General features: G+C 37.0%; 1 protein-coding gene across 3 annotated transcripts in view; it reads left to right on the top strand.

Moving 5' to 3' along the window:
• The window catches only part of CCDC91 (coiled-coil domain containing 91), a 475330-nt gene continuing 451192 nt past the window's right edge, over nt 1-24138 (top strand). The window contains exons 1-2 of one of the 3 annotated variants that reach the window (XM_027844381.1): nt 1-118; nt 13432-13747. The gene's annotated coding sequence lies outside the window, so the exon portion shown is untranslated. Of the gene's footprint in view, nt 119-174; nt 213-13431; nt 13748-24138 lie in introns of those variants that run through there. The other 2 variants (XM_027844380.1, XM_027844382.1) reach the window with 2 other exon arrangements.

Genomic DNA, 24138 nt, shown 5'->3' with positions numbered 1-24138 from the left:
TGAAGGGAAATCAACTTCCGGAAGGCAGAGGTTGGCTCGAGGACCTTCTCACCCCCACCCTCCACCCCCTACCTGGGAACAAGTGGGAGACAGCTCCGCCTGGAGGGTCCCAGACTGGGTGCGTGTGGAGGCTGGGGGAGGGGTCGGGATGGGGGGTAAGCGGCCCAGACGCCTGTGACCGCGGCGGCAGCCCTCGCCGCAGCTGGGAGCAGGTAAAGGGACAGTAAGCCCAGCCCTTCGCGTTGCACGGGGCTCAGCAGTGAGGGGCGAGGCGGGGCCCGGGCTCGCCGAAGGGGCGGGTGGGAGAGGACACGGTGCGCGGCCCGGCTGGCGTCTCCCTGGCCCCTCCCTGAAGCTCCTGCCCCTGACCCGGGGAGGGTGAAGGGGGCGTGCCCGCGTCTCCCTCCCACAGCGGCACACCCCCGGGGACCGAGCTGTGTGTGCCCCGAAACGCGGGAGCGTCGCACCTCGGCGTCCTCCCCCGGCCTGGCCGGGCTCATGGAGCCGCCAACCGCCCCGTCCTGCGGTTCCGGGGCTTTGCCCGATCTTCTTCACGCTCACTCTGGACCGACGGTTGTGGAGCACAGTGCATTTCAGGGGTGATGCAGAAGCCTGTGTCTATCCCTCCTTCATGTGGTTCATAAAGTGTCACATCGAAGTTCCCCACTCCACAATAAAGACGCTTCTCTATTGGCCAGAAGCCCTGGAGGTTTTGGAAATTAATCCAGTTTTTGGTTCCGATTAAAAGAATGGTAACTGTTAAAAGCAGCACTTAATGTCTTGGGGTAGGATGGTGTAGCCTCGGCTGCTGCCCTTATTTCTCTTATGAGAGTTAGGGCAGAGCCTGATTTCCTGGAGGGTAAAGTCTTGGCCACCACTGTAGGTGAGTCAGCGGCCTCATACTGAGGGACGAGTTTCCTCCTTTTCTTTTTTTTTCCCTTCCCCCTCTCAACTATGCAGATAAAGATCCTACCTTCCTTTCCAAATATTTATTCAGCCTGCAGTTGGATGGTGGCCTTTGGAAACAAGTTTGAAGTCTTTGGGGTGGGCTGACATTTCATCTGAAAGGCTTAGGGCAAAAGGCAGAATGTTTAATTGAGTAAGCTGATAGGTCTTGACAGCTACCTTCATTGAATATTCCTTGCCGCTTGTGAGCCAGACACCAATTTATTCCATTTGCTAGATGTACCTTCTGTTTTGTGCAAAGTTATCTTGCACCTGTTTTGAAAATAGAGCCAGTTCTACAGATAGGGATAGCTCCCATATGGTGTCACCTGTAGCAAAGAATTTCCCTAGTTACAAAGTTTGATGTCTTTGATGCAAGCCAGGAGTTTGTAGTTGTAGGCTGAGAAATTCTATGATGAACTTGTTTCTTGGCAACAGTATAAGCCAAGTGGAATAAACATAACAGCAGTAGAAAGTGATGAAAAGTTATAACATATTTTTTCCTTTTTTAAAGGAAAAAAAGAAGAGCTTTGAGAAGTCAATTCAAAATTAATAAACCTTTTTTTGTGTGTGTATTTATCATTTTAGACAAAGGAAAATGGGAAATGCATCATAGTGTCTATGGCTACAGTGCTGGACTTGAGTTTGAATACCACTTAAGATACTTACTATCTGTGTGACCCTGAACAAGTAACTTATCCCTCTGGCTTCAGTTTCCCATCTGTAAAAGGAGGAGGCTGGGTTCAGTGAACTTTTAAGGTCCCTTCTAAGTCTAAATCTGTTATCCTATATTGTCCCTTCATATTGTTTTTTTCCTCATTTTATGTAATTTAGAAAAAGTAACTTGCTTAGATAAATTAGAATTTGCCCAACATAAACACTTGATTTTGGATATCAAGATTTAGAGCTGGACATGTTATTAGAGATTCGTCCATTTTCCTCATTTTACAGATGAATTCTAGAAAGTCTAAATCCCTTGCCCAAGTTTAGTGTGAATTGAGATCCAAATCTAGGCCTTTTAAGAACAGTAGGACCAGTGCTTTTCTCAATATACTAAAATGCCTGTGTGGTGGTGCATGTAAGATTTTGAGAATGTGTAGGATGATGGCATTACTATGATTAAAGGACTGAAGGTCATTTTTTAGTTTTTTCCATGGATTGCCATTTCCAAAAAAAAAAATTCTCACTGCGTGGCCATTGTACTAGTGACGTGCCTTTCAATACTTAACTAGGTTGGTCCTTGTAAAACAGAATTTGTCTGTTGCCAGGGTTACACTTGAAGTCTTTCCAGTATGGTAAAACCTGCCAGAGCTCATGCTTTGTTGGCATTACCATGAAGTAGCTGATATCGCCCTGATGTAGTGACATAATAGAAATGGGATTTTGTGTAAAGTTGAACAGGAGAAAGAGAATAGATTGAATTGCCTTTGGGAAATTTCTTTTTCTTTTTTTCTTTTTTTTTGGTTAGGCAGTGAGGTTAAGTGACTTGCCCAGGGTCACACAGCTAGTAAGTGTTATGTGTCTGAGGCTGGATTTGAACTCAGGTCTTCCTGAATCTATCTACTGTGTCACCTAGCTGCCCCTGTCTTTGGGAAATTTCAAAGCTTCTGTAATGATTTCAAGTTTCCATGAAAGCAAAAGGCCTGTCTTTTTAATACCAGCATTGACATTTTGTAACCCTTGGTATACCTTGAAGAATAAAAAATAAGTATCACACAGAATGCAGCAGAGAGGTAAATGATTGGTGTGTGCAGACTGCAGTATATAACCTGTGGGAGATTCTGAAGAAGAATAGGAACGTTATGGATGGAAGAGAAGATGGGGTGGTCACATGGTAAGAACAAGGGATGGTGAGTGGTTAGTGCTCCACTGGTGTCCTCTTGTTGTCAAGATAAATCAGGGAAAGCCTCCAGCACGTTGATGAATCCACTGGGATAAATGAATGTAGGGGAGGGCTTAAACAAGAGTCCCCCAGGATGGGTGGGCATGGATAGATTGTGATATACATATTTGGAGAAAAGGGGAAAGGAATAAGCATTTATATAACATTTATGTAGTACCTACTATGTGCCAGGAACTGGCACCAGGGAACTTTGGAATTGTTGAGTGTCTCATGGATCTTAGAATTATTTAATTTTAATTTCTCTAATTATTACTAATTTCTTCCTTTGAAAATTGACTGTATAGTCTTTGGCCATTTGTCTTTTTGTGAATGGATCTTGTTCTTATAAATTTAAATTGGTTCCTTGTATCTTTATATCCATATATATCCATATCCTTATATCCTGTTGAGATAACATATGTAAAGTTCTTTGTAATCCTTAAAGCACCATATAAATGTAACTCTCGGGACAGCTAGGTGGTGCAGTGGATAGAGCACTGGCCGTGAAGTCAGAAACACCTGAGTTCAAATCCGGCCTCAGACTAAACACTTGACACTTACTAGCTATGTGACCCCGGGCAAGTCACTTAATCCCAATTGCCTAAAATAAATGAATGAATGAATGAATGTAACTCTTGAGAACTGTGTCTTTATTAGGGCAGTTAGAAGGGGTATACATAGACATTTTCTCATCACTTCTTTAGGACTGAGCTTGGTCATAATATAGTGTTTAGGTTTTTCTTAAAAATCTCTTTTTAAAACTTTTCCCCCAGTTAATAGTATTTTTTTTCCAACTACATATAAAGATAGTTTTCAACATTCACTTTTATAATAAAAATTTTGAGTTCCAGATTTTTTCTACCTCCCTTCCTTGGCTCCCCTCCTCCTCAAGAGGGCAAGCAATATGATATAGGTTATACATGTACAATCATATGAAAAATATTTCACACATGTGAAAGAAGAATCAGAACAAAAAGGAAAAACCACAAAAAAAAAAAAACCCCAGCAAAAACCAGAAAAAGTGAAAATAGAATGCTTTCAGATCTTTCTTTCTCTGGATATCATTTTCCATCATGAGTCTTTTGGAACTATCTTACATCATTGTATTACTGAGAAGAGCTAAGTCTATCAAAGCTGATCATCACACAGTGATGATTGTTACTTTGATTGTAACAAAGATTGTTACTGTGTACAATGTTTTCCTGGGTCTGCTCACTTTACTCAGCATCAGTTCATGTAAGTCTTCCTGGGTTTTTCTGAAATCTGCCTGCTCATCATTTCTTATAGCACAAGAGTATTTCATTACATTCCTATACTCCAACTTGTGGAGCCATTCCCCAGTTGATGGGCATCCCCTCATTTTCTAATTCTTTGCCACCACAAAAAGAGCTGCTATAAATATTTTTGTACGTGTTGGTCCTTTTCCCTTTTTTAAAATTATCTCTTTGGGATTATAGACCTAGTAGTGGTAGTGGTGAATCAAAGGGTATGCACAGTTTTATAGCCCTTTGGCCATAGTTCCAAATTGTTCTCTAGTTCACAACGCCACCAAAAATGCATTAGTGTCTCAATTTTCACACATCTTCTCCAACATTTATGATTTTCCTTTTCTGTCATATTAGCCAATATGATAGGTATAAGGTGATGCTTCAACGTTGTTTTAATTTACATTTTTCTAGACAATAATATTAGATTTAGGAGCATTTTTTCTATGACTTTAGATAACTTTAATTTCTTCCTCTAAAAACTGACTCTTCATATATTTGACCACTTATCAATTGGAGAATGACTTATATTCTTAAAAATTTGACTTCTCTATATATTTTAGAAATGAGGCCTTTATCAAAAACATTGGCAGTAAAAATTGTTTTCCAGTTTTCTGCTTTCCTTCTAATCTTGGTTGCACTGACTTTGTGCAGAACCTTTTTAATTTAATATAATCAAAATTATCCATTTTGCATCTCATAATGTTCTCTATCTACTACTGTTTGGTCATAAATTCTTCCCTTCTCCATAGATCTGACAGGTTAACTATTCCTTGTTCTCCTACTTTGCTTATGGTACACACTTTAGGTTTAAATCATGTACCCATTTTGACCTTTTCTTGGTATACAGTGTAAGTTGTTGGTCTGTGTCTAGTTTCTGCCATTCTATTTTCCAGTTTTCCCAGCAGGTTTTGTTAAACTTTGAGTTCTTATCCCAGAAGCTGGAGCCTTTGGGTTAACCTGTTTCACAGATCCACCACTCTATTTCTTAGCCAGTACCAAATAGTTTTGATGATTGCCACTTTTTAATATAGTTTGAGATCTGGTACCGCTAGGAAACCTTCCTTTGCATTTTTTTTTCATTAGTTCCCTTGATATTCTGGACCTTTTGTTCTTCCAGATGAATTTTGTAATTTTTTTTTCTAGCTGTATAACATACTTTTTTGGTAGTTAGATTGTCATGGCACAGAATAAATAAATCAGTTAAGATCACCATTTTTTTATTATATTAGCTTGGCCTACTCATGAGCAATTGATATTTTTCCAATTATTTAGATCTGATTTTGTGTGAAAAGTGTTTTATAATTGGGTTCATACATTTCCTGGGTTTGTCTTGGCAGGCAGATTCCTAAATATTTTATATTGTCTACAGTTATTTTAAATGGAATTTCTCTTTCTATCTCTTGCTGCTGAACTTTGTTAGTAATATAGAAATGCTGATGATTTATTTTATATCCTGCAACAATGCTAAGGTTGTTAATTATTTTTAGTTGATTCTTTAAGTATACCATCATACCATCTGCAAAGAATGATATTTTTGTTTCCTCATTGCCAAATCTAATTCCTTCAATTTCTTTTTCTTCTCATTGCTAAAGCTAACATTTCTAGTACATGTTGAATGATAGTGGTGATAATGGACATCCTTATTTCACCCCTGATCTTATTGGGAAAGAAGCTTCTAGCTTATCTCCTTTACATATAATGTTTTCTGATGGTTTTAGATAGATAGTATTTATCATTTTAAAGTAAACTCCATTTATTCGTATGCCGTCTAGTGTTTTTAATAGGAATGAGTGCTGTATTCTCTCTCTCTTTCTTTCTCTCTCTCTCTTTTTTTTTTTGCTAGGCAGTGGAGTTAAGTGACTTGCCTAGGATCACACAGCTAGTAAGTGTTATGTGTCTGAGGCTGAATTTGAACTCAGGTACTCCTGAATCCAAAGCCGGTTCTCTATCCGCTTCGCCACCTAGCTACCTCCTAGTGCTGTATTCTTTTGAAAGCTTTTTCTGCATCTATTGAGATAATCATATGATTTCTGTTAGTTTCGTTATTGGTATGATCGATTTTGCTGATAGTTTTCCTAATATTGAACCAGCTCTGCGTTTCTGGTATAAATCCCACCTGATTGTAGTGAATTATCCTGGTGATAAATTGATGTAATCTCTTTGCTAGTATTTTATTTAAAACTTTTATATCAATATTCATTAAGGAAATTGGTCTAACATTTTCTTTCACTGTTTTGATTCTTCCTGGTTTAGGTATCAGCACCATATGTGTGTTATAAAAAGAATTTTGTAGGACTCCTTTGCCTATTTTTCCAAATAGTTTATATAGTATTAGAATTAATTGTTCTTTAAATGTTTGGTAAAATTCACTTGTAAATCCATCTGGTTCTAGAAATTTTTTCTTAGAGAGTTCATTAATAGCTTGTTAAATTTCTTTTTCTAAAATGGGGTTAAGTATTGTATTTCCTTTTCTGTTAACCTGGACAATTTGTATTTCTGTAAGTATTCATCCATTTCACTTAGATTGTCAGATTTATTGGCATACATTTGGGCAAAATAACTACTAATTATTGCTTTAATTTCCTCTTCATTGATGATGAATTCACCCTTTTAATTTTTTATGCTGGTAATTTGGTTTTCTCCTTTTTTAAAAATCAAATTAACTGAAGGTTTATCTATTTTATTAGTTTTTTTCATAAAACTAGCTTTTAGTTTTATTTGTTAGTTCAATAGTTTTCTTACTTTCAATTCTATTAGTCTCTTCTTTGATTTTCAGAATTTCTAATTTGGTATTTAAATGGAGATTTTTAATTTGTTCTTTTTCTAGCTTTTTTAGTTGGATAGCCAATTCATTGATTTCCTCTTTCTCTGTTTTATTGATGTAAGCATTTAGACATATAAAATTTCCCCTAAGAACTGCTTTGGCTGCATCCCATAAGTTTGGTATGTTGTCTTGTTATTGTCATTGTCTTGGATGAAGTTATTTATTGTTTCTATGATTTGTTGCTTGACTCACTCATTCTTTAGGATTAGATTATTTAGTTTCCAATTAGTTTTTAGTCTGTTTCCATGATCCTTTATTACATGTAATTTTCATCATATTATGATCGGAAAAGGATGCATTTACCATTTCTGCCATTCCTCATTTGATGGTGAGATTTTTATGCCCTGATATATGGTCATTTTTTGTGGAGGTGACATGTACTACTGAGAAAAAGGTCTTTTGATTAGTGTGTAAGTTGGATTTAAGTGAAGCAGAGATACATTAAGTTGTCGACCCCACTATCCTCCAGAGTCATCACAGTCCGGTGGCAGGACAGAATCAAGACCACTGGTGATGGCTCAAGATGCAGTAGATAACCTTGGTGTCTTTGATGTGTAACCAAGCTGTAAGTGCTCCATAGCGCCTGCTTCAGCTGCCTTCGTGGCTGTTGGGGCAGATTTTTCTTATTCACCCATTCCACCCGGGGAAGTCTTCACATGCTTGGGGTAGACATGCCTCTAATTCACCAAAGGGATTGAGACCCCTTGGTTACCCTTAAGCTAGTTTAGCCCATCTGCCCAAATGGTTTACCAGAGCGTGGCCGCTTGCATGCTACAGCTTCTAAGAGTCTTTGCTGAGAGTTAGATGTGTTCCATCTTTGGTGGACACCAAAGGTGAAAAGCAACCCTATAAAGGACTAGGCAGCCTTCACACCAGAGATACTAGTCTTCCCTGAATACCTTGAGAATACTCTACCAATGAGAAAAAGGCATATTCCTTTCTATCTCCATTCAGTTTTCTCCAGAGGTCTGTGATATCTAAATTTTCTAAAATCCTATTCATCTCCTTAACTTCTTTCATGTTTATTTTGTGGTTAGATTTATCTGGTTCTTAGAGGGAGAGGTTGAGGTCCCTGACTAGTATAGTTTTGCTCCCTATTTCTTCCTGTAACTCACTTAACTCCTTCTCTAAGAGTTTGAAAGCTAGACCATTGGTGCATATATATTTAGTATTGCTATTACTTCATTGTCTATGGTACCTTTTAGTAAGATGTAGTTTCCTTCCTTGTCTTTTAAATTAAATCTATTTTTGCTTTTGCTTTGTCTGAGATCAGGATTGCTTTTTTTTTTTTAACTTCAGTTGAAGCATAATATATTCTGCTACAGCCTTTTACCTTTACTCTTTGTGTATCTCACTGCTTCAGATGTGTTTCTTGTAAACAATATTGTAGGATTCTGGTTTTTAATCCATTCTGTTATGCACTTCTGTTTTATGGGATAGTTCATCCCACTCACATTTACTTATGATTATTGTGTATTTCTTTCCATCATAATCCCCTCCTCCTAATCCCCTCCCTTTATACTTTTCTCTCTTTTTCACCCTTTCCTTTCTCACCATTGTTTTTCTTCTGACCACTGCCTCCCTCAATCTGCCCTCCCTTCTGCCCTCCCTTCCATCCACCTACCTCCCTTTTCTTTCTCCTTTCTACTCCTACTTCCCTATAGGGTAAGATAAAGTATGTTATTTCCTCTCTGAGCCAAATCTCATGTAAGGTTTAAACAAAGCTCACCTCCCTCCCTTCTTTCTCTCTACTGTAATAGGTCTTTTTGTGCCTCTTCATGTGGTATAATTTACCCTATTTTGCCTCTCCTTTCCTCTTCTCCCAGCATAATCCTTTTTTTCACCTTATAATATTTTATGTCATCATGTCAAAATCAACTTATACCCCTGTCTATGTATACTCCTTCTAATTTCCCTAATAAAGATACAGTTCCCAAGAGTTACATCTATCATCTTCCCTTATAGGGATATAAACAGTTTAACCTTGTTGAGTAACATTTTTTTTTTCTTTCCTGTTTACCTTTTTACGCTTGTCTTGAGTTTTGTATTTGAAGATCAGATTTTCAGTTCAGCTCTGGTCTTTTCATCAGGAATGATTGAAAGCCCCACCTTTCATTGAATATCCATCTTTTCCTCTGAAAGATTATGCTCAATTTTTCTGGGTAGTTGATTTTTGGTTGTAGTCCGACCTCCTTTGCTTTCCAGAATATCATATTCCAAGCCCTCTAATCCTTTAAAGTAGAAGCTGTGTAATTCTGACTGTGGCTCCACGATATTTTAATTGTTTCTTTCTGACTGCTTGCAATATTTTCTCCTTCACCTGATAATTATGGAATTTGGCCATAATATTCCTTGGAGTTTTTATTTTGGGATCTCTTTCAGGAGGTGATTAGTTGATCCTTTCAATGACTTTTACCTTCTGGTTCTAGGATATCAGGGCAGTTTTCCTTGATAATTTCTTGAATGATGCTATCCAGGTTCTTTTTTTGATCATGGCTTTCAGGTAGTCCAGTAATTCTTAAATTATCTCACCTGGACCTATTTTCCAGGTCGGTTGTTTTTCCAATGAGATATTTTACATTTTCTTGTATTTTTTCATTATTTTTGATTTTGTTTGACGGATTCTTGGTGTCTCATGGAGTCATTGGCTTGCACTTGCCCAATTCTAATTTTAAAGGAATTATTTTTTTCAGTTAGCTTTTGTATCTCCTTTTCCATTTGGCCTATTCTACTTTTTAAGGAATTGTTTTCTGCAGTGGATTTTATTTTCAATTTTGGCGAATTGTATTTTTTAATGAATTATTTTCTTCAGTCAGTTTTTGTCCTTTTCTTTTTTAATTTTTTTTAAATTAATTAATTTATTTTTACTTTTCAGCATTCACTTCCACAAGATTTTGAGTTCCAAATTTTCTCCCCATCTCGTCCCTCCCCCCACCCCAAGATGGCATGCATTCTGAATACCCCTTTCCCTAATCTGACCTCCCTTCTATCTCTCCTCCCCTTCTCTTATCCCCTTCCCCTTCAATTTTCCTGTAGGGCAGGATAGATTTCTATACCCCATTGCCTATATATCTTATTTCCCAGTTGCATGTGAAAACAATTTTTAACATTTGTTTTTAAAACTTTGGGTTCCAAATTTTCTTCCTTCCTCCCTCTCCACACACCCTTCTTGAGAAGGCAAGCAACTTGATACAGATTATACATGTGTAGTCATGCAAAACACTTCCATAGTAGTCATGTTGTGAAAAACTAAGTATATTTCCCTTAATCCTATCCCCACCATTTATTCTATTCTCTCTTTTGACCCTGTCCCTCCTTAGAAGTGTTTGTTTCTGATTACCCCCTCCCCTCTATCATCCCCCTGCTCGCTTGCTTGTCCCCTTTCCTCCCCATTTTCCTGTAGGGTAAAGATAGATTTCCATAACCAATTGAGCGTGTATATTATTCCCTCCTTAAGCCAAATCTGATGAGAATAAGATTCACTCATTCCCTCTCACCTTCCCCCATTTCCCTTCCACTGTGACAGCCATTTCTTGTCTGTTTTATGTGAGATAATTTACCCCATTCTAACTCTCTCTTTCTCTTTCTCCCAGTATAATCCTCACCCCTTCATTTTATTCTCTAGATATCACCCCTTCATCTTCAACTCACCCTGTGCCCTCTATCTATCTATCTATATCTATATCTATATCTATATATACATACATATAATTTTTTCCCTCCAACTACCCTAATACTGACAAAGGTCTCATGAGTTACAAATTTCATCTTTCCATGCAGGAATGTAAACAGTTCAGCCTTAATAAGTCTCTTATGATTTCTCTTTCCTGTTTACCTCTTCATGTTTCACTTAAGTCTTATATTTAAAGTCAAATTTTCTGTTCAGCTCTGGTCTTTTCATCAAGAATGTTTGAAAGTCTTCTATTTTACTGAATGTCCATTTTTTCCCCCTGAAGGATTATACTCAGTTTTGCTGGGTAGGTGATTCTTGGCTATAATCCTATCTCCTTTGCCCTCTGGAATATTATATTCCAAGCCCTCCAGTCCATTAATGTAGAAGCTGCTAAATCTTGTGTTACCCTGATTGTGTTTCCACAATGCTTGAATTGTTTCTTTCTGGCTGCTTGTAATATTTTCTCCTTGACCTGGGAACTCTGGAATTTGGCTACAATGTTCCTAGGAGTTTTCCTTTGGGGATGTCTTTCAGGAGATGATTGATAGATTCTTTCAATTTATATTTTACCCTGTGGTTCTAAAATATCAGGGCAATTTTCCTTGATAATTTCTTGAAAGATGATGTCTAGGCTCTTTTTTTGATCATGGCTTTCAGATAGTCCAAATTATCTCTCCTGGATCTATTTTCCAGGTCTGTTGTTTTTCCAATGAGATATTTCACATTGTTTTCTAATTTTTTATTCTTTTGGATTTGTTTTATAGTGTCTTGATTTCTCATAAAGTCCCAAGCTTCTAATTGTTCCATTCTGATTTTTAAGGAAGTATTTTCTTCAGTAAGCTTTTGGACTTTCTTTTTTATTTGGCCAATTTTGCTTTTTAAGGCATTATTCTCCTCATTGGCTTTTTGGACTTCTTTTGCCACTTGGGTTAGGCTGTTTTCTAAGGTGTTATTTTCTTCAGTTTTTTTTTTTTTTGGGTCTCCTTTAGCAAGCTGTTGACTTGTTTTTCATGATTATCTTGCATCACTCTCATTTCTCTTCCCAGTTTTTCCTCTAATTCTCTTCCTTGCTTCTCAAAATCCTTTTTGAGCTATTCCATGGCCTGGGACTGATTCCTATTTTTCTTGGAGTCTTTGGATGTAGGAGCTTTGACTTTGTTGTCTTTTTCTGGTTGTATGTTTTGATCTACTTTGTTACCAAAGAAAGATTTTATGGTCTGATTGCACCACCACTACAAGCTCCACCACGCCAGTGTTCCTTCTTGCCCCAGAATCACCACTCAGAACTGTGACCCAGATCCAAGCACAGGCAAAGCAAGAGAATACTGCCTCAGCACCAGCAGTTCCCTGCAATCCCCCTCTGATCAGCCACTCAATTCCCCCTCATTCTGTGGTCCAGAAGCTCCAGAAGCAGCCGCCACCCGGGGGCTGCAGCTGGGGCTTGGGCTGGGACCATGCTTCTCTCTCACCGCAGTCACAGACTTTTCCTACTGACCTTGTAAGTTGTCTATGGTGTTTGTGGGTTGAGAAGTCTGGAAACTGCCACAGCTGTCCGTCATTCAGTCCTCTGAGACCTGCTCCTGGTTCACTGAGGCCTATTTTGCCTGGGTGCCCACACTGAACTGCATTCCTCTCCTACCCAGGCGCAAAAGACCTTTCTCCTAACCCATCCAGGTTGTCTTGGGCTAGAAATATGTTTCACTCTGTCTTTTTGTGGCTTCTGCTGCTTTAGAATTTGTTTAGAGCCATTTTTTTCAGGTATTTGGAGGGGTTTGGGGGAGAACTCAAGCAAGTCACTGCTTTTACTCAGCCATCTTGGCTCCGCCCTCATCATTCCTTATAGCACATTAGCACCATGACATTAATATGCCACAACTTGTTCAGCCATTCTCCTGTTGATGGGCATCCCCTCAATTTCCAATTCTTTGCCACCACAAAAAGAGCTGCTATGAATATTTTTGTACATGTGGGTCCTTTTCCCATTTGTATGATCTCTTTGGGATATAGCCCTAGAAGTGGTATTGCTGGGTCTAAGGATACGCACAATTTTATTGCCCTTTGGGCATAGTTTCAATTGCTCTCCAGAATGGTTGGATTAGTTCACAACTCCACCAACAATGCATTAGTGTTCCAATTTTCCCACATATCCAACATTTATCATTTTCCTGTTTTGTCACGTTGGCCAATCTGATAGGTGTGATGTGGTACCTAAGAATCATTTTGATTTACGTTTCTCTAATCAATAGTGATTTAAAACATTTTTTCATATGACTGTAGATAGCTTTAGTTTCTTCCTCTGAAAACTGCCTGTTCATATCCTTTGACCATTTATCAATTGGGGAATGAACTGTATTCTTATAAATTTCACTCACTTTCCTGTATATTTTAGAAATGAGGCCTTCATCAGAGACACTCGTTGTAAAAGTTCTTTCCTATTTTTCTGCTTTCCTCTTAATCTTGGATACATTGCCATGGTTCACTTTACTTAAAGAGGCTTATTCAGTAAATGAGAATTGCCTCACTCAAAATGAGAACTTGAAAAGACCTTATCTTAAAAGAACCAAGGTCTCCCACTGCATCCTGGGCCATCTCCAGTCAGCCTGATTATTATTTGACCACTGGACCCAGATGACTCTGAAGGAGAAAGTGAGGTTGGTACAGCTCTCCCTCACTCAAATCAAAGTCAACTGCAAGTCATGCCATCATCTCCCTGATGTCATGGTCCTTTTTGAGAACAAAGTAGAAACTACATAACAGGTTTTGCAATCAAAACTAATCTAGTCAACAAGCTTGTATGCCTACCAAAAGGAGTGAATGACAATGCAATTCCTACTTGCAGGAAAATGTCATGCCACCATCATCAGTGCCTATACTCCCACCGTGACAAACCCTGATGAGGTCAAAGAAAAATTTTATGAAGACCTGGAGACACTTATCATCAGTGTGTCAGAAGAGGACAAGCTTATAATTCGGGGAGACTTTAATGCTAGATGGGCTCAGACTACTACTGGCAGAGAGTCCTAGGAAAGAATGGGGTTGGAAACAGCAACAACTCATTGTTGGAAGTATGATTCAAACCCAGACTCCTAGAATAGACTTCAAGCCTAGCATTCTTTCTACTCTGTCATCTTACTTTTGAAAAACAAGAAAACAAGGTATGTGATGTGAAGAACAAAAATAAACTTTGTTATTTTAAAGCAGTAGCATAGTTTTTAGCGTTGAGCAAATAAATTGTTTACCCAGTAAGAAAATGTGGATTTAAGTTTTTATATAGTTCTTTCCAACAAGCAGTTTAATTCATTTAGAATGAAGAAAAGGTAATGTGAAAAAAATAGAATATAAACTTACAAGTGTTGACTTCCTAGGATGAAGTCCCATTCAAATTATAGACTCCTGATATGAAAATTCATTGTTATGGCTTTTCAGTATAAATGGTAGATGAGAGACAGGTAGCATGCCTCTATAAAGGCAGTTGGCCTTGTCTGAAAGACCTGATTTAAAGTCTTGCTTTTTCCTTGGCTATATGACCACCACTGAGTAACTTTATTTCTCAGTGTTCCAAGCTCCTCTCTAAATTACTGATATATTGCCTTTTAAGATAAGTGGAAGGAGTTTCCATATTGATAGGTCACCATATGGATGAACTTAGAGATCTGGATCAAAAAAAACCAAAAACCAAGTAGCCCAAACTTAGATTTTCAAGTATTCTTTTAAAATGACATTAGCATATTTGATTACCAGTTCTAGCCAAAGTTTTTACTGTATTTACATAAATGAGTATTTATAAAACATTTAAATATATTTTGATTTTTTTAGATAGGCAAGCATTCCCATTTTAATCTTGTTTATGGTATTTATTGGCTTAATGATTTCCTTAATGTTTAACTCAGCTCTTTGAGTAAATCAGAATACAGTTGCTAGTGGTAGTGAGAAACAAATGAAAACAAAGTTTCAAAATCTATGAAGAGTATCAAATAATAGAGAGAGAGGTTATGGTCCTTGAGTTTCAGCCATTATTTTTTACTTTATGTAATTCTATTTAGAAATGTATTGACAAACTCACAGTCTACATGAGTAATACTCACAAGAGCTGTCCAACCTTTAAAGTTTGGAAAGTACTTTATATGCTTTACCTCCTTTGATCTTTATAATAGCCCTGTGAAGTAGATAATACGGTATTATTTTTCACATTTTCCAGATGAGTCTCAGAGAGATTAAGTATTCCCAGGTGCCAATGTCAATAGTCCGTTACAACTTCACGAAACTTATGTGAAAACTAGGCTTATTGTGAGAGAAAGAGTTAACAGTCCATACAGAAGTTTTCTTTTTTGTAACAGGACAATGGAAGGAGGGGATACCAGAAATCTCTACCTAATGTGGTGTGGCATGGGAGGGAAAGGTGCAAGATAGATGGGAAAAGGACAAAACCCCTCCTACAGGAGAGGAGCAAGGCGATGGCAAAAGCCACATTCTTTTGCTTTGGGAACTGCTAGACTATGATGATATGATGGTCTACTTATCTATGAGGGTCTCAGTTGCACAAGCCTAGTTCAGACTGTCTGGCTCCTGTCTTAACTCCCAAGGACACACAGGGAGTCCAGCTTGAGATGCAAACAACAAATTATGTCATCTGGGGGTGGATGGGTGGGTTTCATCTTTGATACATTCAGGGCCTCCTGCATGTTCTAAGAAAATATGGCAACTCAAAGAAACAAGTTCAGGGGATCCCTTAACAGTCCTTAATATCAGGAAGCCCCGTCAGGGATGCTTGTATTATGTAGCTGAGGAGTATCTCTGCTATGGTGAATAGAAAACTCTCATTTGCTGTTTGTTATACATTGGTACATATATAAATTCATTTGTATATTTACTATTGAAGAAAAAATTCTTTGACCAATAAGCAGAAACTGGTTGCTGAAATAGAAATGGAAATTTTGGAGACAAATCCCTGTTTCCTCTTAGGAGTCATGATGAAGAAGAATGCTAGGCACATTGTGCTGTGTTTCCTAGATTTTGTGAGAGCAGATTTCAAAAGATACAAAAGAAAGGATAGGTAGGATCCAGTGGTCTAAAGTTCCCAACTCAATTCACTCTCTGGACTGCTCCTTCTCACTAGTAGCCTTGTGTTGCTTCTCCCCTGGTGTCTGCTTTCCTGATTGGTGAGTCTCTGGCCCAAATTGCTATTTCATGTGGGTTATCTGCTACGCTCACTTTAGTGGCAGATAATTCTCTCTTCTGACTGGTCCACCTCAGCACTTCCTTTCTCCTTTCCCCACTTCCCACTCCATTTATATTTTGTCTTCCCCTATTAGAATGTAAGAGTGCTTTGCACATGGTAGATTCTTAACATATTTTTAAAAAATTGTATTGAATTACACTATTTGTCTGTGATAGCACAACTAAATGTCAGAGGTAGAATTTACACCCAGACCCCCTAGACTAGACCCTAAGTCTGGTGTTCTTTCTACTGTGCCATCCTATTACAGTTTTACTTTTGAAAAGACAAGAAAGCCTGATTTGAATTATAGGTATGTGATGTGAAGAGCAAAAGTAAGCTTTACTGTTTTAAAACTGTAGCACAGTTTTAGTGTCTACTGAATAACTTGTTTACCTTCCTAGGGGATATGGATTTAAATTTTTACATAGTTCATTCCAACAGGCAATTTAATTTATATGAAATTGATATTCATCTTACCTTGAGAATGTCAAATCTCTTTTTTTCTTAGTGGGTTCTCTTGAGAGGAGATTGACTTTTTTCTTTCCTTCCACCAGCTGTGCCAAAGGTCATATGTATTTTCTATTAAAAGTAGGTGGAGTTAGTGAAGGGACTAATTGCTTATTGTGTTCAGCCCTGTGGTAAAAGGGTGGGCTCTATATAATCATTTCAAGTTAGTTTAATTTTAACCTTGCAGTAATAGCTGGTGTATTATAAGATTCTATAAGACCTCGTGCAGCAGTTGTGTGGATTGATGGTACTGTGATATTGCACAAGATTGTTGAATCTTTTTGACTAGCGTAGACATGGCCTTACATGAACAGCACCATAAAACTGCATATGTACATATCAATAAAAGATAATGAGAGGTGACATTGAGTAAAGGTGAGATTCATATTCATTATTTTAATTGTGAATTTAATAAATATTACTTATAATATTATTATACCTTTCATGTACAGTTTGCTCAAATTACTCATGAGAAACAGTAAAAGAAAACCTGTTGAAGGCCCTATTACATTAAATGGACCACCCTGATTCAAAAGGATCTCTGAAAGGAATTATTAATTATTTCCTGTCCTGTTTTACATATATTATTGTGTGGGAAGAAAATGGAATTAAAATCCTTGTTTTCATAGGATAGTTGGATATTTAATTTTTTCATGAATCTTATTAATGAGGGGGTGGGACATAGTGAAGTTAAAGTTTTAGAATCAGGAAGATGGCCCTGAGAATGGAGGAGAAAAGAACCACTGGAATGATAGAATCTTGGTCTAGAGTATTATTCCTTCTCTCTCTTCTTTCCTTACTTTGTCCCTCCCTCCTTTTTTTCTTCCTTCCTTCCTTTCCTCTCATTCTTCCTTCCTCTTCCCTTCGTCCCTCTTTTCCTTTCTTCTCTTCTCTCTTTCCTTCCTTCTTTCCCTTCCTTCCAAGACAGAGGGTACAATTCTAAGAATGGATGAGTTTTTTTGTTTCTTTTTTTTTTTTCCTTCCATTTGAAGTTCATTCTTCATGGCCTTAGCAGTGGACTATGGTTTTTGTGAAAACAGCAGCTTCCAAGGAACTAAAGGACATTTCCCCCCCATTTTATGAAGATCCAGTGTTGGAGATTATGTAGGGTATAAGTCATTTTGGGCAGAACCTGTTGGTGAACAGACAACATTACATTAATGCTTCATAGAAATCCAGAATAGTCTCATTTATTACTTAAAGATATGTTGTTGTTCAACGTATTTTCAGTTTCAGTTGTGTCTGACTCTTCCTGGCCCCATCTAGGATTTTCTTGGAAAAGATACTGGAGTGGTTTGCCATTTCTGTTTCTTGCTTGTTTTATAGATAAGGAAACTGAGATAAACAGGGTTAAGTGACTTGCCAAAGGCCACAGAGCTAGTAAGTGTCTGAGGCTGTATTTAAACTCATGAAGATGAGTCTTCCCGACTCCAGGCTGGACCCCTAGCTGCCCAAAGATATGTTTAGTATGGGGCAACTGGAAGACTAGCCGATGTTATCAATTTTGTTGCCCCTGAACAGTCAGGATATGATAGGCAGCAGAAATGCTATTGAGTCTGCAAAACCTTGAAGCTTTCTTTTACAGTAAGTCCCATAAAATAGGAGCTAGAGGGATATGAGATTTGGGAATAAATTTCTTTAAAAGTTCTGGTAATTATAACAGTATCTGCTTTCTTATAGGGAAAGGTCCATTCCATCCTGAAGCAAATAATTATCAGTATATATTCAAAAGGATATACTCTTTGACCCAGTTATACTATTACTAGACCTATACCCCAGAGAGATCAGAGAAAGAAGAAAAGGATTCATATATACAAAAATATTTATATCAGCTTATTTTGTAGCCAAAACTTGGAAACTAAGGGGTTACCTACATGTTGCGGAATGATTAAACTCATAGTGGCAAGTGAATGTAATAGAATATTATTGTGCCATAAGAAGTGACAAAATGGATACTTTTGGAGGAAACTGCGAAGATCTCTGAATTGATGCAGAGTGAAGTGAGTAGAACTAGGAGAACAATTTATGACGACAACAATATTATAGAGAAAAGCAACTTTGAAAGACTTTAGAACTTTGATCAATGCAATGATAAACTTTGAGTCCAGAGTACTCAAGATGAAATACCTCATTTGCCTCTAGCCAAAGAGGTGGTGGACTTAAAAATGCAGAATGAGACATATGTTTTTGGATATGACTAACACAAGAATTTATTTTGCTACACTTTGTATATTTGTTATGAGTTTTATTTTTTAATTTTTAATTGTTTATTTTTACTTTATTTTAAAATTTGTTTTATTTTTTAAACTTATTTTATAATTTAATTTATTTAATGGGGGACAGTATGAGGGAGAGACAATAAATGCCTGTTAAAAAAGTTTCTTTTAAAAGAAAGAAACAGCATATAATCAAAAGAATTAAACTTTCGTAAGATTTGAGTCTGAAAGTCACAAAGTGATCTTTTATAGGTATGGTTTGACATGTCTTTCTTCAACTCTGTTTAATCCTGGATATAAGTAACAAGTCTTTCTGGAATCGTGATACTTTATGTATGTACATATGTATTTCACATTATTTAGGGATATAATAGTTAGGTCCATGATCTGTTGGGTGGAAAGCTTTTGTTGAAAGCAAGAAGCAGAATGGTCAGAAAAATGGGTTTGGGGGGGTTCCCACCACTGCCTTCATAATAATTACCCTAAACTTTGCAGCAATTACAATTCAGTTAACATTTGGAGGTACTAGACAGTGTTCCTTGTAGGAGCTTATTGGAATTATCCCTTTGGTCAATTGTTTTGATAATATTCCCATTAATGCCTTTACCAGAATGAAAATCAGATTACAAATAATGCATAAGTCAGATCTGAATAGTTTTAAGAGATTCCATTTTACATATTAAGTTCCACAGGGGGCAAGGTATATAGATGATATAGTGTTAACATTAATAATAGGACACCACTATTTGTTCATAACTGTGTAGTATAGTATATAATAACGTCAAAAGCATTCATCATTTGTGCTCATAGAGCACCTATCTTATTTTTAAAACATTTTAACTCCTTTTCTTCCATTCTACTAGCTCCATTTTAATTCCTATATCACATTTTCATTCATAATACATTTCAAAATAAATATCAACAATTCAAGGTAAAGTGATATTATGAGAGTCTACAAAGGAATGATATGGATTTACCCACAACTTGGTTGGTACTTGCTAAGGTTAGCCAGTGTGATTTAATGTCTTTAATGTCTGTAGGGTCTGCACTGTGTTTTTAGTCTCTTCTTGGACAAAGGAGGGGTTACCAGCACATTATATTTGCCATCACAATGTGTTTCATTTTCATTTAGAGGAAGATGAAATTCTTTGAGAGTGGGGTCTGTTGATATAAAATTGAAAGCCTTGATGTTAAACGGTAGTGCTAGTGGAGGTGGTCTGATGAAGTCTTTTTCAGCAGTCATTGAAGTGATCTCACTCCTTGATAGGATTGAGGTACAGATTCTAGGCTTTAGGAATTTAACTCTTTAACATGTAACATTAATGTCTCACAGTGATTGGAATACTTATATACCAGGAGTGTTTTATTATTTTAACCATTTTCCCCATAATATATGACTCATAGATAGGGCAAGTATGACCATATTAGCAGTATTATTGATTTAGAGAAGGGTACTTGGAAGGCTTATGATTTATGCATTAACATAAGGCAAATAATTAACCATATGACGATATAACTACATAACAAAAATCAACAATCATACCTTCCCCTTCCATGGTCACATAGTCATACTCACTGGAACAAATAAGGCATGAGTTTTGGGGTGAGTGGTCAGTTAAAAAAGGTCTCTAGATGAATATTTGATTTTATGAGTGTTAAGGGTTTAGGGGAAGATGATATTTTGTCATTTGCCCTATGGACGTCACACACTTCTTTATTTTGTTGTTGGTAAAAACACTTTGATATTTTATTCATAGTATGAACTCAGAAATACCATGTGATTGTAACTAATATACAAATTCCAGGGAGTAAAACAAGTAGTATAGTTATTCCATGTACAATAAGAAACCAGTGGTCCCAAAATCATTGCTCAAATCTCATTCAGTATACTTATGAATTTAGGTTACCTTTTTATTTTTTTCAAGTAATGGGTTTTTATCAAGTTATAGATACTTATAGATTGGTCAGGGATGTAGGTACTACATTCTGTATATTATTGCAATGTTCAATTTATTTTTAACAATTATAACCTTATATAGTTTACACTTTCCTAGCCATTTGTCTCAAAAACAAACAAACCTCAAAACAAAATATTGAATGCAGAGTAAACCTGTGTTAGGGTTGTTTAACAGATGAAACTTCAAAATAAAGTGACGACTTACCCCTGTGTGTTCCAGTAATATTTGCTTTGTTAATAGGAAATTTTTAGTTTCACTCTGTGAATTTCACTAAAATATTGAGACCATTTGCAGAACACTACCTTTTCTTTCCCTCTTACACATCCTATTATACAATTGCCTCTGTCTCTTCTTTCACCTTTGTTTCACACGAAGAGGTTGCCCTTCTCTATGCCAAGGCACCTTTTATGGGTACAAGTAATCTCATCTCAAGTCATTCTATGCCATCCCATCCCATCCTGTCTTCTACAGCAGGCTGTCCCCTCTGTTATCCCTACCTGTTTTTTCATTTGCTACCTGTTCTTGACTGCTTCCCTTCTACTTATAAATGTGTGCATGTTTCCCATATCCTCAAAAAATCTAGCTTGATATGTCCATCCCCACTAGCTATTTTCTCCTGTATTTCCTCCTTATCATGGATGTTGTTGTTTGTCTTTCTGTCTCAAAGAGGACCAATGACATCCCAAGGGTGATGTCTTGACTTCTGCGTGAATTGGATTTGAGTGAGACAGAACTGCACAAAGTTGTCAGCTTCTCTCTTTCCTCCAGAATCTCTGGTGTACAGTGGTAAGACAGAAGTTAAGACAACTGGATGTCCTTGGCCTTTCTAAATTAAGGTCTTTACCAGTGGCTTAAAATACTTACTTTACAAATGTCGTATCCTTTAATACTGAATTTGAATATAAATTTTAAGTAGGTGTATTAAATATGCCCCTCTGCAATCCCCGCCACCCCCCGTCACTTCTAATTCTGCCTCTGGAGGCCAAGAATAATAAGTCAAATCCATCTTCCACATGATAAATTTTTAGATACTTGAAGATAGCTACTATCTCTCCCTACTACTATATAGGCACTCTGAGTAAGTCCAGATTTTTTAAACTTATTCTCATATGTTCAGTTCTCTGTGCCAAACTGATAAATTTTAATGCATTCAAAGTGACTACCTGCACCCGTTGGCCCAGCATTACTATTACTAGGTGTATTTCCAAAGGTGATTAGGGAAAAAGGAAAAGAACTTATATGTTCTAAAATGTTTATGGTAGCTCTCTTTGTGGTGGCAAAGAACTGGAAATTGCAGAGATACCCATTAGTTGGGGAATGGCTGAACAAGTTGTGGTGTATGATTTGATGGAGTACTGCTGTGCTATAAGAAATGGTGAGCTCATTGAATTTAAAACAACATGGAAAGACTTGCATAAATGATGAATAGCGAAATGAGCAGAACCAAAATAATATTGTATACAGTAATAGCAATATTGTTTTAAGAAAAACTTTGAATGAATAAGTTGTTTTGACTATTATAAATATCCAAATTAACTATAAAGGACACATGAAGAAAGATTCTATTTGCTTCCAGAGAAAGAACTGATAAATAGAAGCATATATAGAATAATTTTACATACACACACACACTCACACACGTGTACACACCCCTATTTGTGTCTAATAGGAACCATCTCTAGGATGGAGGGAGGGGAGGCAAAAAATAAAAACACTTTCCATGATAATTTTGTTGTATATTTGAAATGAAAAGCAAATTGTGCATAGTAGATTTACAATCATCTTTTTTATTATACTGTTTTATGGACATGCTTGTTTTTTTCCTTAAGTATGTATTAATATTATAAAAAATAAAAGGGAAAATTTTTAAAAAGTCACATCTCCTTTCCAATCTCCCTTCACATAGCTGCCAAAGTGATTGTGCTAAAGTGTTTTACCCACCCCCTTACTCAGTAAGCTCCAGTGGCTCTCTGGTACCTCTAGGATCAAATATAAACTTTGCTGACTTTTAAGGGGCCACAGCTTGACCCTTTCCTATCTTTCTATTCTTCTTACACCTTTCTACTACATTACTCCCTTCTGTGCATTCTGAAGTCTAGCCATATTGTCCTTGCTACCCCTCAGACATATATTTATAGTATGCACATAGTTAATTGCATTTTGTCTCCCTAATTAGAATATTAGCTCTTTGAGATTAGGGACAATTTTTGCTTATCCAGATACTTATAAATGCTAGTTGGCTGAATGATTTCCAACATAATCCTGAGTGAATAACTTCAAGAGAAACATCAGTATTTAAATAGTAAAATATTTTTCCCAGTATAATTTGCAAAGCCATATTCAAAATGCCTATTTATTTGTGGAGTCATGAATTTAGTGTTTTATTTTCAGTGCAGTAAATCTCAGGAACAAAAGAGACTTTTCTTTGTTTATTTCTTACCTGCTTTTCACTTTAATTGGCAAGGTAAGAATGAAAAGAGTAGTCTAAATAACTGCTCAAAATCCAGATATTTTTAGAAACTCAGAAGCTTCCTACTGAGAAGCACTAACTCCTTTTAAAACTGATACTGAGCTAACTTTGAAGCTTCCCCCTTCCCTTGAAAGCTATTCATTCTTCTCACAAGTTAGATTTTGCCATACAAACACTGAAAAAACAAAACAAATACCTTTGCTGCCATTCGTACACTCTCACATAAAAAAGTCAAGACTCTGAAATAAAGTTCTTTGTATTCTTTGGAAGCCTCCATGTACTTATTAAAGAGAGAATCTCCTCTTTTATTTTAGTGTACTATAGATTTCAAGTCTTTTCCTTTCCTTTTTAATTAATTACTTTTCCTTTTCATTATATTTCCTCAGGAAATTTAGTGGGCTTGTACCTACTGTCATTTGTCCAGAAACTTATGAGTCTTAGGAGAATAATGAAATTACATATACTGGAATTCCCGTGGGGGAAATGGAGCATACTTAGTTGTCCCTATTGCAAATACATGGGAATGACTAGGTTAGGTTTATTCAGGGTCTTGTCTTCTTGGCTCAAAACCATCTTCTCAGGCCTTGCTCAGGTAAGACTTTGCTGAGGTGAAATTTAGAGGCTTGATAATTGGCCCATAAAAGCAGAGATGGCAGGGAGAGGAAGGATGACAAACATAATCATTCTGGTCTTCAAAAAAGCATACTGCCTGAGTCTTTAAGGATTGTCTGCTTTTCTTTTGCAGAAAGAGTCTGTTGATTCATGGGTTAGCTAGAAATAGAGCATGCAGTGACTTCTAAACCCTTTAGAACTTTTTAAGGACACACACCACAGCTACACATGCTCAGATGGCGCACACAAATCTAAATGTTTTGGGCATGTATATCCCATGGGCAAGCTCCCCTTCATAGCTTTAAGTAGTAGTTTTTAAAGATTTTTTTTTAACCTCTTTGTGTCTCAAATTTTCCTCATCTCTAAAATGAAGAGGTTGGACTTGATTTCTAAGAATCCTTCCAGCACTAACTCTATGACCTTTGGTGGGCCCCAGGCTTTAAAGAGAAATGGCGATCTGATTCTCCTGTGTAGTCTTTGTCCTGGATTTGTGGCAAATGCATCAAAGCATCCATAGGGGGAAAAACATAGCTCACTGTTTAGGGCAGAGGTCAGAATAAGTATA

This window comes from Vombatus ursinus, unplaced genomic scaffold (assembly GCF_900497805.2).
Source record: "Vombatus ursinus unplaced genomic scaffold, bare-nosed wombat genome assembly UNPS02014941.1, whole genome shotgun sequence".
Classification (NCBI taxonomy): Eukaryota; Metazoa; Chordata; class Mammalia; order Diprotodontia; family Vombatidae; genus Vombatus; species Vombatus ursinus.
Note: the sequence above shows the minus strand (reverse complement) of the source record. Positions and strands in the feature narration are given on the sequence as shown.